At 35.7% G+C, this 6,062-nt stretch overlaps 1 long non-coding RNA gene across 1 annotated transcript in view; it reads left to right on the forward strand.

Moving 5' to 3' along the window:
* Window positions 1-1,311, forward strand: part of LOC124387697 — a 4,572-nt gene extending 3,261 nt beyond the window's left edge. The window contains exon 2 of the long non-coding RNA XR_006926209.1: window positions 781-1,311. This is a non-coding gene — a long non-coding RNA (uncharacterized LOC124387697). The remainder of the gene's footprint in view (window positions 1-780) is intronic.
* Window positions 1,312-6,062: the final 4,751 nt, after the last annotated feature.

A 6,062-nucleotide genomic window follows, 5' to 3' on the forward strand; every position in this document is an offset into this window, starting at 1 on the left:
TTATAAGTTGTTATCATTAAAATAAATATTTCTAAGTTTTGGTCAAACAGCAAGTGTGTACATATGTATATGTATATGTGTGTGTGTGTGTGTGTGTGTGTGTGTGTGTGTGTGTGTGTGTGTGTAAATGAAGGCCTCCCAAACTAAAAAAAGCTAAAGAACTGTGTGTGCATACTGCTGTGACCTACATTTCTCCAGCCCCATTCCCTGTGCACTTCAGAAATCCTTTTGTTATGTCAGGTAGTTGCTGGACGTCTCCCAAAGCCCCTCAGGCTTATTGGTACTGCATGTCTGCAGAACTAATAGAGGACGACCAAAGGTAACAAGGCATTTTGGAACAATGCTGAGCACTAAAATCGTGGCAGCAAGCTTAAAGTGAAACACTACACTTTCAGAGGGCTATAAGATCTCTCCGTTACCACCAAACAGACCTTCATACTGTACTTATCCGCTTGACATTGCTAAAGTAGAGTGAATAATATTGCTTAGAAGCAGGACCTTAATTAGTAAAAAGGTACACAGTGTTCTAGAGAGTCCAGAGTAGGCATTAACTAGCCCTCACTCAGACATAATGTACAATAACTTTATTGCTGTAGTGGCAAATTTATAAATATCTGTATATGCACTTTTTTGTCAAACTTTTATTCACTAAACATCAAACTATTATTTTTTTTTTACATTTTTCATATTTTTTTTATATAGTCCAGCTCCAGACATGAACTGTCTCTCTGCCATGCAAATTTATGTGAAGAATGTGTGTACCACCTTTTTTTTTCCCAGAGTTTTGGCATCATGCAGTTCCTGGAACTTCTGGATAATTTTTCTTGAGTAGAACCACTTTGACTGTCAGCATGTTACAGCACACTGCACTACAAATTACAGCACACTACAAATTACAATGAGCAGTTTGCAAAACAAACACGTGGCACTGCTGTGGGTTCTGCAGCTTTATGGTTTACACTCAACCTTCAAAACCTGTAAAAGCACCATTACAACCCTTCAGTGTTCATTTTACATGCATCAGCTGAGACTTCTCTGCCTCCAGTCTCTCTCTCTCTCTCTCTCTCTCTCTCTCAATCACACTCACTTTTTCTCTTTCACACTCAATAACACACACACACACACACACACACACACACACACACACTTGACTTAGAACAATTCATGTCATTATTAGTGCAGAAAAGTAATGCTATGACAATGTAGCTCAACCTTAAACATAGTAAATAAAAGGAAACTTTATTAATTTATGTTAACCTTCATTTTAACCATGTTTAAAAATAAAATCAAACTTCTATCACATCTATCATATTTCAATTGCATTTTTACTATCGTCAAGACATTCTGTTCACACAAAGATATAAAAAATACCCCCCCCTAACACACACACTTCCCCCGCTCTTCTCTCAGACACACACACACAGGCATGCATACAGAAATCAATCTGAGAGAAAATCTATTATGCACTTCATCAATCTTTTTTTAGATTTTGGCATTTTTACCAGCTGAACAAATTGTCAGTTATCAAAACTCAATTTCAGGAATGACGTGGCTAAATTCGAGCAGTCAGGTTTGCTATATGCACTGTATACCATCCTGCAATATCAAACAAGTTCATGTTATTCAATTCTCTCTACGGCTGCTACTAAAGCAGCTCAATGAGGGAGGTTACATTCTGAGTTTGCTTAATCATCCCAGAGAAGAGTGTTCCTTTCTGGGGACATCATTATTGGTAAAATAACTGGGAAGGAATCTATGATAGAGTTCAACAACAGTACCTCTTTAGCACTTTAGTATAGGAACAGAGAGTGGGGTTGTGTGTGAGGAGAAACAGGAAAAAGACAAACAAAGTCCCATCTCCCTTAAATGTTAAACTTATTGTAAACTATAAATGAATCTATTACATTGGAAGTGTGTTGACCACTGAAATCTTCAGGAACAATCAAGACATAATAAACTGAATAATATATAGTGGCGGAAAAACAGAATAGTAATAATAAGCAGGTAACATATTGAGTTATATTTAGCTTTATTGCACTCCCTATAATGTCTACATAGTATTTTAGTGTATAAACTACAGTTGACACATGCTACAAAAGTCATTTGAGAACTGATGATTGCCATTATGTATTTGATGCAACTTTACATGGTATTTCATGACACTAGACAGACTAATAGACAGTATATTTATTGTTTTATTTTAGAATTTGCATGCATTAGATTTACCCAACAGATGTACCTTCCTTTGCAGAAGCATCAACTTTACACTCAGTGGCTCTCAAACACCCATGACACAGCCACTGTATCAAATTCAATTTACACTGCTATATAACCTTGACTGAAGTTTTGAAGCACTTGATTAGTTTTCCACTAAACCTGCTCGATCAGTTTAATAGGATTGTGCTGCTTCTAAAATATGCCTCCTCCTCACAGCAGGAATCTTCCTCGTTGCCTGGATGTACGTCGGGGCATATTTCACCCTGTCTTGTTTGGCGATAGAATTAGTGTTCATGTTTAATAAGGCGGCTTTAGCCAATGTCGTGCCTTTTCTTTATCATGTTCATGTATGTATTTTTTCCAGTAAAGTCTATTCTATCAGGACATGCATACTTTATTTATAGAGGTGGCAAAAGTATACACATCATTTACTAAAGTTACTTGTTTTAGAAGACGCCAGGAAAAGTTGAAGTACTGACTACACTTTTTTACTCATGTTAAAGAAAAGAAGTTTGTGCTCTGACATGTACTTAAGTAAAAAGTAGCCGTTACTACTACCTGTTTTAGTGTCAGGCTGGTAACTGAACCTCACATTATATCAATGTATTAACACAAAAACTGATTGTATCCAGTCTGAACAACCACTATATAGAATACAAGCAGAGAAAAGACTAGGATGACATAAAAAAAAAAAAAAAAAAAATAATTATAATAATTATATATATATATATATATATATATATATATATATATATATATATATATATATATATATACACATACATACACAAATACATACATACTATATTTAAAAAAATATTGGGACACCTGGTCGTAAGCACAGTATGTTATTTTTGAGCATTGTATTCAACATTTATTTGGGAAGATGTTCCACTAGATTTTTGGAGTGTGCTTAAGGATATGTGTGTTAATCAGCCACAAGGGTATTACGAAAGGCAGGTACTGATGTAGGTCAGGAGACCTGGGGTGCAGCCAGTGTTCACATTCATCCCAAAGGTGTTCAATAGGGATGAGATCAGAGCTCTCTAGCAGGCCACTCAAGATCTTCCTCTCCAAAGCATGTAAACCAGATCTTCAAGGAGCTCACTTTGTGCACAGGGGCATTGCCATGCTGGAACAGGTTTCAGCATGGCAATGCAAAATTGTATTATAGCGCATCTAAAGACGTCCCGTACAATTGAGTGCCTTCAGATTTGTGGTAACAGTTTGAAAAAGCACCACATATAGCAAAAAGGTCAGGTGTCCCAATACTTTTGTGTATGGATCTATATATATATATATATATATATATATATATATATATATATATATATATATATATATATATATATATATATATATATGTATACAATCTGGGATATGGCCTGGTGATGGCAAATAAATAAACATATATATCATTTATGTTTATTTATTTGCCATCACCAGGCCATGTCCCAGATTGTAGGGTCATTCCAGCTGTCCTTAAAACAACTCAGTTATTATGATGTTTTACGAATGACAAATTTAAGGTGAGTTATCCTGTGTATTTTATTGAAGTTTATAATTTATACTTCACTTCAAACTATCTGACTAAACCTCAGATTTCAAATGACAGCTACATACTACAGCAAGTAAGAACATTAAGAACATCCTTATTTAAAAAAAATAGCAACATGTGGCAGCATTCCTTATATAAAAGACAAACATTTGAATTTGACGGCAAATTCTTAAAAGCCAGCACTTTTTTACACCGATAATTTCGAACATTTCCCGTATATATGGCCATGGGTGTTGAGAAATGTTTTTGTTTTTATTTATTTTCACATCAGTGACTCCCTCTGAATTTACATTAATCATTCCTTGTCTACGTCTGATAGCCAGGAAGTAATACACCAGTGATATGGTGAAAAAGCCGCGCAATGAGATGGTTGATAGGCTGGAAACAGCGCTCAATGAGAAGAAATAATACTAAAGGTAATGAGTCTGGTTTGAAAATGTAAGAAGTAGAAAGTACAGATAATAGTGTAAAAATGCAATGAGTGAAAGTAAAAAGTTGTCCCGAAAAATAAATAGTGGAGTAAAGTACAGATACCAGAAATATCTATTTAAGTACAGTAACAAAGTATTTGTACTTCGTTACTTCCCTCCTCTGGTTATTTATAGAAATACAGTTATGCTGATAAAGTAAGTCTATTCTTGCAATGAGCAACATACTTATCACCATCAGTGCAAGTCAGTCTGTATGCTTTGGTGACTCTATGCCAGAGCCCAGTGGTGCTAAAGAAGATGAAGAGAGGTGAGAAAAACACCGAAACATTGACTAAGCAAGAAGGAAAAGCCTCAATTATCATAAACATCCGGGCCCACACTCTCCGCCTCAGTAAATCCCTGCGGTCTGCTCATCAACATTCCAGGGGACCTGCCAGATTACTCAAGGAGCTCTGTAATTTGCAGTAAAGAATAAAGATGACGCCAAAACAAAAACAAATCTGAGATGCTACAAATTAGGAGTGTGCTCAGTTAGTCTGTCAACGCTGTAAATATCCGGCCTATAAAAATGTCGTTCCGGGTGCGAGAGTGTGAAGGAATTAATGAGCTGTCCATTTGCGTTACTTTATTCCCTCGCATGGCTGGCGTTTCCGAAACGACGGTGAATCAATCTGCCTTTATGGTAATGAAGCTTCAATGCTGGAAATTATTACATTAAATGGATTGCACCGGTTTGGAGTATAGAAAGGCCTGTGCCAGCTTGTCTCGCTCACCTCTAAACCTCATCCGCACAAGACAAGGTTTCAAATGGTCAAGCCTTTCCTGCACTTCCCACCACATTTCTCTCTCTTTGTCACTGCACTGTTGGAGTAAATGTGTTTTAAAGGCAACATAATGCTAAGCATCGCGCAATGAAACCATTGAGCACGGAGAACCTGTATGAATAAATGTTCAGTGTTTTAGTAAATGTCAATCATTTAGGAAAACTTCTCAGTCTCAAGTGTAGTATGTTTTGGGCTCATGGGGTTACAGTCAACTCCATAATGAGGAAAAGTATTATCAGTAAATGAAACGATTAATGAAACAAATATTACATGCAAGGGTTAATAATTTCCATAGCAAATAGAGAAACAGCTTATCTTCAGGAGCAAATCATCTGAGGTAGTTTTTGGAAGGTCAAAAAAAAACGGAGACCCCAGGGGTAAGGCCACCATCAGTGCCACCATCAGTACCAGTGCACCAGCCTTACATTATTCTTCTTTGAATTATTATTTTTTTAAAGTGGCAAAATAGGACAAAACATTATTTTAAATATTTAAAAAATTGTTAATAAAAAAGGCAAACATTTATTTTCATTATCCTCTAGGGATATAACAATACAAATATTTATTTATTTATTTATTTATTTATTTATTTATTTATTTAAAGAAAGCTTACCAGAAAGGTCACAGAACATCTGGTTGCAACTAGAGGTGTGTATTAGGTCGGGCTCCTGCGGCATGCAGTGGAAAAAACATGATGATGGATCATTCATACTTTAAGGCTGTTTTGCAGCTAGTGGTCTAGAGGCTCTTGTGAAGATTAATGCCATCATAAATTCTAGTAACAGGACATTCAGCCCAAAATCAGCAAGATAATGACCCCAAACATACATCAATATTAACACAGACATGGTTTGTAGGAACACAAAATCAATATTTTGCAAGGGTTGGTAATGTTGAAACCAGAACAGCTGCATAATCTAAAAAAATATTTTATGACAGTGACTATACAGTATATAAGTTTGAAATATCAATCATTTAAAGTGTAATTATAGTCATTGCCATGAAAGATGTCAATAATTATGAAGTTATGCA

The sequence above is a fragment of the Silurus meridionalis genome, chromosome 6 (genome assembly GCF_014805685.1).
Source record: "Silurus meridionalis isolate SWU-2019-XX chromosome 6, ASM1480568v1, whole genome shotgun sequence".
Taxonomy (NCBI): domain Eukaryota; kingdom Metazoa; phylum Chordata; class Actinopteri; order Siluriformes; family Siluridae; genus Silurus; species Silurus meridionalis.